At 39.6% G+C, this 12,584-nt stretch overlaps 1 long non-coding RNA gene across 2 annotated transcripts; it reads left to right on the forward strand.

The window, feature by feature from the left end:
* Nucleotides 1–635: 635 nt before the first annotated feature.
* Nucleotides 636–1,695, forward strand: LOC127542730 (uncharacterized). Of its 2 annotated transcripts, XR_007948806.1 has the most exons (4): nt 636–855; nt 1,025–1,196; nt 1,253–1,309; nt 1,366–1,695. It is a non-coding gene; the product is annotated as an uncharacterized LOC127542730 (long non-coding RNA). The 2 variants fall into 2 exon arrangements; XR_007948807.1 differs by lacking the exon at nt 1,253–1,309.
* The last annotated feature ends 10,889 nt before the right edge of the window (nt 1,696–12,584 follow it).

The following is a 12,584-nucleotide window of genomic DNA, read 5'->3' on the forward strand; positions in this document are numbered from 1 at the left end:
AGCACCAAAGGGAAGTGGGGGTTGCTAGCGGGTCTCTGGGCTGAAGAGTCTTATTAGAAACAGGTATGCACAAGCCATCAGCATGGGAGGTATTACACAAGCACATCGCAATAACGCAGAGGCTATTAGTGATGACTCTCCCCACAGTCAGTGAAGGCTTGATGTGGTGTAACAAACATGAATTGTTCACGCAAGTAATAGTATAACAAACAATATAAATCAACACTGTGTTGTAAAAGATTGCCAGAAGTCCTAGAAGGAGAGTATGTAAACAGCAGCCACACACGCACCTTCTTCAGCAGCCAAGAGATAGTCTATTGTCCATTGCTTCACATATCAGGAATCCAATGATCCCCCCAAGTTTTTGAAGTCCTGCAAAAGTCTTTTTCTGTGTTAGGGAATCCAATGATTCCAGCAGATTTTGAAGTCCTGTAACAGTCTTATCATTTCTCAGAAAATCCAATGATTCCTGAGGGCTTTCAAGTCTTATGTCTCAAAGAATCCAATGATTCCAGAAAAATTTAAAGTCCTACAACAATCTAACATCTCAGAGAATCCAATGATTCCTGAGGGTTTTCAAGTCCTACAAAAATCTCATCATGTCTCAGAGAATCCAATGATTCCTGAGGGTTTTGAAGTCCTACAACAATGTCATCATGTCTCAGAGAATCCAATGTTCCTGAGGGTTTTGAAGTCCTACAACAATGTCATCATGTCTCAGAGAATCCAATGATTCCTGAGGGTTTTCAAGTGCTACAAAAATCTCATCATGTCTCAGAGAATCCAATGATTCCTGAGGGTTTTCAAGTGCTACAAAAATCTCATCATGTCTCAGAGAATCCAATGATTCCTGAGGTTTTCAAGTGCTACAAAAATCTCATCATGTCTCAGAGAATCCAATGATTCCTGAGGGTTTTGAAGTCCTACAACAATGTCATCATGTCTCAGAGAATCCAATGTTCCTGAGGGTTTTGAAGTCCTACAACAATGTCATCATGTCTCAGAGAATCCAATGATTCCTGAGGGTTTTCAAGTGCTACAAAAATCTCATCATGTCTCAGAGAATCCAATGATTCCTGAGGGTTTTCAAGTGCTACAAAAATCTCATCATGTCTCAGAGAATCCAATGATTCCTGAGGGTTTTCAAGTGCTACAAAAATCTCATCATGTCTCAGAGAATCCAATGATTCCTGAGGGTTTTCAAGTGCTACAAAAATCTCATCATGTCTCAGAGAATCCAATGATTCCTGAGGTTTTCAAGTGCTACAAAAATCTCATCATGTCTCAGAGAATCCAATGATTCCTGAGGGTTTTCAAGTGCTACAAAAATCTCATCATGTCTCAGAGAATCCAATGATTCCTGAGGTTTTCAAGTGCTACAAAAATCTCATCATGTCTCAGAGAATCCAATGATTCCTGAGGGTTTTCAAGTGCTACAAAAATCTCATCATGTCTCAGAGAATCCAATGATTCCTGAGGGTTTTCAAGTGCTACAAAAATCTCATCATGTCTCAGAGAATCCAATGATTCCTGAGGGTTTTCAAGTGCTACAAAAATCTCATCATGTCTCAGAGAATCCAATGATTCCTGAGGGTTTTCAAGTGCTACAAAAATCTCATCATGTCTCAGAGAATCCAATGATTCCTGAGGGTTTTGAAGTCCTACAACAATCTTATGTCTCAGAGAATCCAATGATTCCTGAGGGTTTTGAAGTCCTACAACAATGTCATCATGTCTCAGAGAATCCAATGATTCCTGAGGGTTTTGAAGTCCAACAATTTTCTATGTCCATGAGTCAAACGCCATAACTGCCACACTCTTTCAATGGTGAGCACAATCAGCAACAGAACCACCCGATGTTTCTTGGGTCTTCTCCTTTGTTTCAAGGGTCTGCTCCGTCTCTCTGCGATGGACAAGGCGAATACGGCTCGTTGGCACCCATCTGATTCCTTCTCCACCTGTAGAGATACAAGCAAACCCTCTCCCCCAAGCAGTTAGCTTATCTGGTCCCTTCCATTCACCACTTTCTGGGTCTCTCCACATCACCTGGCGATTATCTAAAGATAGTGGAGCTGCTCGCACTGGGCACTGCCTTTCCGGTAGGTTATAAAACCTGTCTGCCGGAGCCAGTGCATCTTTGTCAAAAATAAAGAAGTTAATAGTATAAAGAGCTAGATTTAGAAGCTCTCTAGGGTTACCTGTGGCTCCCCCTTTCTTTTGTTTTTGGAGCAGCGTCTTAATGTCTGTTTCTCCTCTCTACTATTGCCTGACCTTGAGGATTAAAGGGTATGCCAGTGGTGTGTAAAATCTTATACTGTGCACAAAAGTGTGCAAAATGTTTGGAGGTGTATGCAGGACCATTGTCTGTTTTTATTGCTTGTGGCACACCCATAATGGCAAATGCTTGCGTAAGGAATTCAGTGACCACTCGGGCTGTCTCTTTTGCTGCTGGTATGGCAAAAGTGAATCCTGAAAAGGTGTCTACCACAACATGGATAAAAGACAGACGACCAAAAGATTTATAATGGGTCACATCCATTTGCCAGATTTCATTGGGTCTGAAACCACGAGGGTTCTTCCCTGGAGGCAGTGTAGGAGCGTGGAAAGGAAGGCAAGCTGTACAGCTTTTTACTATGCTCCTAGCTTCCTCTTTTGTAATCCCAAATTGTAAATGCAAAGTTCGAGCAGCCTGATGGTACTTAGAATGGGATTCCTGGGCCTCCTGAAATAAAGGTGTACTGGCTAACATAGTTAAAAGGCTATCTGCCTTTGAATTCCCATCAAAAATAGGGCCTGGGAGTCCACTATGTGAGTGGACATGCAAGATATAAATCTTTCCTGGATGCTTTCTCACTTGTTCCTGAAGTTCCTTAAAGAGCTGATATATATTAGAAGCTGCAAATTTTATTTGGGCTGTGGCAATTCTTTGTACCACACCTACTGAATAGACTGAATCAGATATTATATTTATGTCTCCTGGGTAATAAGTGAGAGTTAGCATGATCGCATATAATTCGTTCTGCTGAGTGGACTGAAAAGGAGTTCTGACTACTCTCTTTATCGTTAAGTCATGAGAGTATACAGCACAAATATTGTGTTTGGATGCATCTGTAAAAATAGTTGGTCCTCGGACTTCCGGCCAAGATGGCGGAGAGGAGGCACATAGCTATGTAGCTCCGCGTTTTCTCTTGCTATCCATTTCATTACAAGCCTGTGAATTAATGCTTGACTGGAAAAAAAAAACCCACGAATAGTTACCAAGAGAAGACATCCTTGAGATTTGCCAAGAAAGATCTGTTTTTGCGCGAGGGTGGGGATGGTTTTAGATCGGGCACAGGCTGCGGGCAGGCAGCTGAGAGCACGGCAGGCAGCTCACAGCCAAGCAGATTGGAGCAGGGTGGGGTGTGATCTCAGCTGTCTCTGCGAGGGGAGGGGGGCTTTGCTACAGGATTGGATACTTTGCCCTGGCAGCAAGTCAGCAGCCCAGCAGAGAAGCTAAACACCGGGGGTGAAGAATACAACCCCAAACAGCTGGAGTCTCTCGGGACCTGGCCACCCATCCCCCACAGTGTCTCAGCACGCTCCCGGAGTCTCAGAGCGCAGGCGCAGCACAGTCCTGCTAGTGCCTCGCTGCTGCCCCCACAGTCTGTAGAGGAAGCTCGGTAACCCCACCCAGCCCCTCCCCCCCAAAAAGCAGACTCCATTTAGGGTTTTTTCTTTTTTTCTTTTTGCTAGTTTGTCTTTGTTTCTTCTCTGACAAAATGAGCAAAAAATTGAAGAGGACTTTAACCCTTGACAGCTTCTATACAGATAGAGAGCAGAGTCTAAACCCTGAGGAGACTAAAAACAAACAGTCCCCAGGTGAATCCCCAAAGGAGGAGATCATCTGTTCCTCAGCACAGATGAACCTCATAGAAGTAATGAAAAAGGCTCTCACAAAAGAGCTACAAGAAAAATGGGAAAAGGAGAGGGAGGCTTGGCAAGAGAGTCTGGAGAAGTCATCCCACTCATTTAAAGAGAGAGTGGATAAAGAAATAAAATCCTTGAAAAATAGGATTAGTGAACTGGAAACAGAAAACAGCTCTCTAAAAAACAAAATTGGCGAAATGGAAAAAAATTCCATAGAACAAAAGAACTCAATTGGACAATTAGAAAAAGATGTTTAAAAAGTGAGTGAAGAAAATACTTCATTGAAAATCAGAATTGAACAATTGGAATTGAATGACTCGAGGAGACAAGAAGAATCAGTCAAGCAAATCCAAAAAAATCAAACAATGGAAAAGAATGTGAAATACCTTCTGGGGAAGACAACAGACCTGGAAAACAGATCCAGGAGAGACAATCTGAGAATCATTGGACTCCCAGAAAAACATGATGAAAAAAAGAGTTTGGACACTATTTTCCAGGAAATTATCAAAGAGAACTGCCCAGAAGTCATAGAAACAGAGGGTAAAATAGACATTGAAAGAATTCATCAATCACCTAATGAAAGGCATCCTAAAATCAAAACACCAAGAAATATAGTGGCCAAATGCCAGAACCCTCAGACGAAGGAAAAAATACTGCAAGCGGCTAGAAAAACCCAATTCAAGTATCAAGGAGCCACAATAAGGATCACCCAGGATCTGGCAGCATCCACATTAAAAGATCGAAGGGCCTGGAATATGATATTCCGAAAGGCTAAGGAACTTGGTATGCAACCAAAAATAACTTACCCAGCCAGAATGAGCATCTTTTTCCAGGGAAGAAGATGGTCATTCAACAAAGTAAGCAAATTTCATCTATTTTTGATGAAAAAGCCAGAACTTAACAAAAAGTTTGATCTACAAATATAGAACTCAAGAGAAATCTAAAAAGGTAAAGATTAATCTTGGGAACTATATTTTGACTATATAGATGTATAAAGAATATATGTATACCTTGTTCTAGAAATTGATGTGGAAAGGACATTGTACCAGAAAAAGGGTAAAGTGGGGGTAGTACATCTCATGAAGAAGCATAGGAAACCTATTATATCTGAGAGAAAGAATGGAGGGGGATGAATATAGTGGGTATCTTACTGCCTTCAGAATTGGCTTTAAGAGAAAAAATTTAGACATATTCAATTTATGGTGAAACTTCTCCAACCTCATTGAAAAATGAGAAGGGAAAAGTGAAAAGGGAAGGAATAAGCTAAGCGGAAGGGAATACGGAAACTGGGAGGGAAAGGGGTAAGATAGGGGGAGGAACTCTAAGGCGGGGGGAGGGATACTAAAAAAGGGAGAGCTGTGAGAAGCAAGTGGTGCTCACAAGCTTAATATTGGGAAGGGGGGGAAAGGGGAAAGAAGGATGGAAAGCATAAACCGGGGTTAACAAGATGGCAAGTAATACAGAATTGGTCATTCTAACCATAAACGTGAACGGGGTAAACTCCCCCATAAAGAGGAAGTGGTTAGCAGAATGGATTAAAAGCCAGAATCCTACAATATGTTGTTTACAGGAAACACACCTGAAGCGGGGAGATACATGCAGGTTAAAGGTAAAAGGTGGGAGCAAAATCTACTATGCTTCAGGTGAAGTCAAAAAAGCAGGGGTAGCCATCCTGATCTCAGATCAAGCTAAAGCAAAAATTGATCTAATTAAAAGAGATAAGGAAGGACACTATATCTTGCTAAAGGGTAGCATGGATAATGAAGCACTATCTATATTAAACATATATGCACCAAGTGGGGTAGCATCTAAATTCTTAAAAGAGAAATTAAGAGAGCTGCAAGAAAAAATAGACAGCAAAACTATAATAGTGGGAGATCTCAATCTTGCACTCTCAGAATTAGATAAATCAAACCACAAAATAAATAAGAAAGAAGTCAAAGAGGTAAATAGGATACTAGAAAAGTTAGATATGATAGATCTCTGGAGAAAATGTAATGGAGACAGAAAGGAATACACTTACTTTTCAGCAGTTCATGGAACCTATACAAAAATTGACCATATATTAGGACATAAAAACCTCAAACTCAAATGCAGTAAGGCAGAAATAGTAAATGCATCCTTTTCAGACCATGATGCAATGAAAATTACATTCAACAAAAAACCAGGGGGAAGTAGACCAAAAAATAATTGGAAACTAAATAATCTCATCCTAAAGAATGATTGGGTGAAACAGCAAATCATAGACATAATTAATAACTTCACCCAAGAAAATAATAATAATGAGACATCACACCAAAATGTATGTGATGCAGCCAAAGCGGTAATAAGAGGAAATTTCATATCTCTAGAGGCCTGTTTGCATAAAATAGAGAAAGAGAAGGTCAATGAATTGGGCTTGCAACTAAAAATGCTAGAAAAGGAACAAATTAAAAACCCCCAGTCAAATACTAAACTTGAAATTCTAAAAATAAAAGGAGAGATCAATAAAATTGAAAGTAAAAAAACTATTGAATTAATTAATAAAACTAAGAGTTGGTTCTATGAAAAAACCAACAAAATAGACAAACCCTTAGTAAATCTGATTTAAAAAAGGAAAGAGGAAAATCAAATTGTTAGTCTTAAAAATGAAAAGGGAGAACTCTCCACTAACGAAGAGAAAATTAGAGCAATACTTAGGAGTTACTTTGCCCAACTGTATGCCAATAAATTTGACAACTTAAATGAAATAGAAGAATACCTCCAAAAATATAGCTTGCCCAAACTAACAGAGGAAGAAGTAAATATCCTAAACAGTCCCATCTCAGAAAAAGAAATAGAACAAAATATCAACCAACTCCCTAAGAAAAAATCCCCAGGACCAGATGGATTTACATGTGAATTCTACCAAACATTTAAAGAACAATTAACTCCAATGCTAAATAAACTATTTGAAAAAATAGGGATTGAAGGAGTCCTACCAAACTCCTTTTATGACACAGACATGGTACTGATACCTAAACCAGGTAGGTTGAAAACAGAGAAAGAAAATTATAGACCAATCTCCCTAATGAATATTGATGCTAAAATCTTAAATAAAATATTAGCAAAAAGATTACAGAAAATCATCCCCAGGATAATACACTATGACCAAATAGGATTTATACCAGGAATGCAGGGCTGGTTCAATATTAGGAAAACTATTAGCATAATGGACTATATCAATAACCAACCAAACAAAAACCATATGATCATCTCAATAGATGCAGAAAAAGCATTTGATAAAATTCAACATCCATTCCTAATAAAAACACTTGAGAGTATAGGAATAAATGGACTTTTCCTTAAAATAGTCAGGAGCATATATTTAAAATCTTCAGTAAGCATCATATGCAATGGGGAAAAACTGGAACCTTTCCCAGTAAGATCTGGAGTGAAGCAAGGTTGCCCACTATCACCATTATTATTAAATATCATATTAGAAACACTAGCCTCATTAATGAAAAAAAAAATCAAATGAAGGTGGCCTAGCTGTACCTGATCTAAAATTATATTATAAAGCAGCAGTCACCAAAACCATTTGGTATTGGCTAAGAAATAGATTAGTTGATCAGTGGAAAAGGTTAGGTTCACAAGACAGAATAGTCAACTATAGCAATCTAGTGTTTGACAAACCCAAAGATCCTAACTTTTGGGATAAGAATTCATTATTTGATAAAAACTGCTGAGATAACTGGAAATTAGTATGGCAGAAATTAGGCATGGACCCACACTTAACACCATATACCAAAATAAGATCAAAATGGGTCCATGACCTAGGCATAAAGAACGAGATTATAAATAATTTAGAGGAACATAGGATAGTTTATCTCTCAGACTTGTGGAGGAGAAAGAAATTTGTGACCAAAGATGAACTAGAGACCATTACTGATCACAAAATAGAAAATTTTGATTATATCAAATTTAAAAGCCTTTGTACAAACAAAACTAATGCAAACAAGATTAGAAGGGAAGCAACAAACTGGGAAAACATCTTCACAGTTAAAGGTTCTGATAAAGGCCTCATTTCCAAAATATATAGAGAACTGACTCAAATTTATAAGAAATCAAGCCATTCTCCAATTGATAAATGGTCAAAGGATATGAACAGATAATTTTCAGATGATGAAATTGAAACGATTACCACTCATATGAAAGTGTTCCAAATCATTATTGATCAGAGAAATGCAAATTAAGACAACTGAGATACCACTACACACCTGTCAGATTGGCTAAGATGACAGGGAAAAATAATGATGAATGTTGTAGGGGATGCAGGAAAATGGGGACACTGATGCATTGTTGGTGGAGCTGTGAACAAATCCAACCATTCTGGAGAGCAATCTGGAATTATGCCCAAAAAGTTATCAAACTGTGCATACCCTTTGATCCAGCAGTGCTACTACTGGGCTTATATCCCAAAAAAATTCTAAAGAAGGGAAAGGGACCTGTATGTGCCAAAATGTTTGTGGCAGCCCTGTTTGTAGTGGCTAGAAACTGGAAATTGAATAGATGCCCATCAATTGGAGAATGGCTGGGTAAATTGTGGTATATGAACATTATGGAATATTATTGTTCTGTAAGAAATGACCAGCAGGATGAATACAGAGAGGACTGGCGAGACTTACATGAACTGATGCTAAGTGAAATGAGCAGAACCAGGAGATCATTATACACTTCGACAACGATATTGTATGAGGACATATTCTGATGGAAGTGGATTTCTTTGACAAAGAGACCTAACTCAGTTTCAATTGATAAATGATGGACAGAAGCAGCTACACCCAAAGAAAGAACACTGGGAAACAAATGTGAACTATTTGCATTTTTGTTTTTCTTCCCGGGTTATTTTTACCTTCTGAATCCAATTCCCCCTGTGCAACAAGAGAACGGTTTGGTTCTGCAAACATATATTGTATCTAGGATATACTGCAACATATCTAACATATATAGGACTGCTTGCCATCTAGGGGAGGGGTGGAGGGATGGTGGGGAAAAATCAGAACAGAATCGAGTGCAAGGGATAATGTTGTAAAAAAAAAATTACCCTGGCATGGATTCTGTCAATATAAAGTTATTATAAAATAAAATAAAATATTTTTTTAAAAAAAAAAGGGGGGGGAAAAAAAGATAGTTGGTCCTTTATATAAACTGTTTGCATTTTTGTTTTTCTTCCCGGGTTATTTATACCTTCTGAATTCAATTCTCCCTGTGCAACAAGAGAACTGTTCAGTTCTGCACACATATATTGTATCTAGGATATACTGTAACCTATTCAACATGTAAAGGACTGCTTGCCATCTAGGGGAGGGGTGGAGGGAGGGAGGGGAAAAATCGGAACAGAAGTGAATGCAAGGGATAATGATGCAAAAAATTACCCTGGCATGGGTTCTATCAATAAAAAGTTATTAAAAAAAAAAAAAGATAGTTGGTCCTTTAAGAGGAACTTTAGAAATTTTTTCTTCAAGAATCCATCGCCAATTATGTAAAAGTCTGGTTATCTTTAATGGAGATCCGTGTGTAAAATTTGGAGCCATGGCTAATAAAATTTGCCACTCTGGGATGGTCTCACAGCACACATTAATTTGTGTATTGGTGTAAAAGGTGTATATCTTGTCAGGTCTTGTCCCAGATAATTGTACTGCTCGCTTAATGGCCTTTAACAAAATTCTAGCCACAAGCACTGGGTAAGGAGTAAGGCTTTGTTCTGGTTGTGCCGGGAGGTTCACCCATTCTATCACACTGTCTCCTTGATGAAGGACTGCTGTGGGTGCCTCTTGTGTGGCAAAAACTGATATTTCCAAGGGTTTTTGAGTGACTCTTTCAACCACATTGGATAAAGCCAGTTCAACTTTTCTCAAAGCCTGTAGAGCTTCTTTTGTAAGCTGGCATGGTGAATTTAAAGCACTGTCTCCCCTTAAAATGTAATATAATGCTTGTAACTGATAGGTAGTCAAGCCTAACACTGGTCGCATCCATTGGAAATCTCCTATCAATTTCTGAAAATCATTTAAGGTGTTTACTTCTCTGTTCTTAAGGACAGGTTTTGTACTGTAAGCACCTTAAGGTATACTTCATATTCTAAATATTGAAAAGGAGCATGTCTTTGAATTTTCTCTTCAGCTCTGTATAATTTGTAGTATCTTAGTGTTTCTATGGTCTTTTGTAGACATGCTTCTAGCATTCGTTCCTCAGGTGCACATCCCAATATAGCATCCATATAATGTCATAGCATAACTTTTGGAAATGCTTTTCTTATTGGAGCAAGAGCAGCAGCAACATACATTTGACACATAGTGGGGCTGTTTTTCATTCCCTGTGGCAAAACTGTCCATTCATATCTTTTATAAGGCTCAGCTAAGTTAATGCTGGGCACTGAAAAGGCAAATCTTTTCATATCCTCCTTATCCAGAGGGATAGAATAGAAACAATCCTTAATATCTATGACCCAAAGAGACCATTCTCTAGGCAACTGAGTAGGAGATGGAAGTCCAGGCTGAAGAGTTCCCATAGTTTCCATCTGTTCATTCACTTTTCTTAAATCAGTGAGCATCCTCCATTTTCCTGATTTCTTTTTTACAACAAAGACTGGGGAATTCCAAGGACTTAGAGAAAGTTGTAAATGCCCTTGTTCAAGCTGCTCCTGTACTATATCTAATAAGGCCTGAATTTTATCGCTACCTAAGGGCCACTGTTCTATCCACACTGGTGTATCATTTTTCCATTGGATAGGAACAGGTGAAAGTGTTGGCAGGCCTTCAACAGCAGCCCTGCTTAAAAAACCGAAGTACTCCTTTTTAACCCTAATTGCTGTAAAACGTCTCTTCCCCACAGATTGATGGGGAGTTTTTTAACTGTCAAAGGAGTAAAAACTCCTGTTTTGCCTTCAAAAGTCCATCTCATAGGGGCAGCACTAACTTCAGCTGCTATTGATCCTCCTACTCCAGACATGTAGGTGTCTGCTTTAATCTTTGGCCAGTGACTGGGCCAACTGGCACCTCTAATAACTGTACGATCCGCACCTGTGTCTACCAATCCTTCCAATGGTAGGCCATTTATATAGATCGTGAGCATAGGTCGGTCAGCTGTTACAGCTGCTGTCCAGTATATTCCTGGATTTTGTGGTCTGGAGTCAGAACCTGGGTGACTATCACGAGGCTGCTTATTAGGATTCTGTATGAGTAAACCTGATGCTACTACTTCTCCTGGGTGATAAGTCACACATTGTCTACCTGTATTAGTGACTGGGATATTATCTACACATTCCCCAGTTTCCCACATCAGTGTGTGGATGGACACTGTTTTGTACGTACAAAAAGGAGGTGAAATGGTCAAACCTACTGTGCCTGGATGCAAGGGATCCATAGGCTGGAGAGGAGCAGATTTCACCTCTCCAGGGGGTATCCCAGTTGTCCCAGCTGCATACAGCGCTATACTCCCCAATTGTAATTCCTTTCAGGTTGTTTCCTGGCTGATTGATTGTGTAATCCCCTTTTCCCATCATATGGCTTTCTGACTGATTGGTCATGGCTGGGTACTGGACTTCTAGGCACTCTCTGGGTGCACCATTGGCTGCCATCATGCCCCAAGTGTTTTTTGCCTTGGGCCCTGGGGTTGGGCCCCTCATCCCATTTCCCTGAATCTGTCTACATTCTGAGGCCCAATGGAAGCCTCTGTTGCATTTTGGACATGGGGTATTGGGTCTTGTTCTCCCACCTTGTTTTTCCATTCTATCTCTATACCAACATTGAGCTTTCAGATGCCCTACTTTTCCACATTGAAAGCATCTATGAGTCTCTCTGGAAGTCCCTTGCCAGGAGGGACTCTGTCTTCCCATGTTTGGATTTTGGGAAGTCTGCATCATAGCCTGGCTATAAAAGGCATTTGTGCCCATTGCGGCACAGCGCCTTATGATCTCCTCTAAAGGAGCATCCTTGGCCAGTCCTATTATAATTCTTCTGCAAATCTCATTAGCATTTTCCTTAGCAAGTTGCCTTATCAAAATGTCTGTTATTGCATTTTCCCCATTTGTTCTTGTGGTAGCTGTCTACAAATGTCCCACAAAGTCAGCAAAGGGTTCATTTGGCCTTGTGTTATTTTTGTGAAGACCCCACCCTTGTCATCTTTATTGTGGAGAGAAGCCCACACTTTGATAGCATTAGCAGCAATTTGCTCATATGCTGCTATGGAATAATTAATCTGTACTGCGATGTCTGCATAAGGACCTACACCTGTTAGTAGGTCACAGGTGATTGCAGCATCACTTTGACTATTTTGTTGGGCTTGTATCCTACAGAGCTCACTATATTCAGAAAGCCACAAGTAGTTTTGTCCAGGTTCTAGGCATATCTTTGCTATAGATTTCCAGTCATTAGGGGTCAAGATTTCAAAAGCCAAATTCTGTAATAACATCTTAACATAAGCTGATGTCGCCCCATAAAGAGTGCAAGCCTTTTTTCAGGTCTCTGAGGATTTCTATATCAAAAGGAGCATATCTTCTATTTTCTTGTCCTGAAGAATTAAACTGTTGAATTACAGGAAAAATGTGGTGTTGAAATTCCAATACATTTTTCCCTTCTTCTTTGGCCTTAATTAGTCCCTTTTGCAATCTAGTCATAGGAGCGGCTGGATGCTGGGGGGGAGGTGCTGGATACTGG

This window comes from Antechinus flavipes, chromosome X, assembly GCF_016432865.1.
Source record: "Antechinus flavipes isolate AdamAnt ecotype Samford, QLD, Australia chromosome X, AdamAnt_v2, whole genome shotgun sequence".
NCBI lineage: Eukaryota > Metazoa > Chordata > Mammalia > Dasyuromorphia > Dasyuridae > Antechinus > Antechinus flavipes.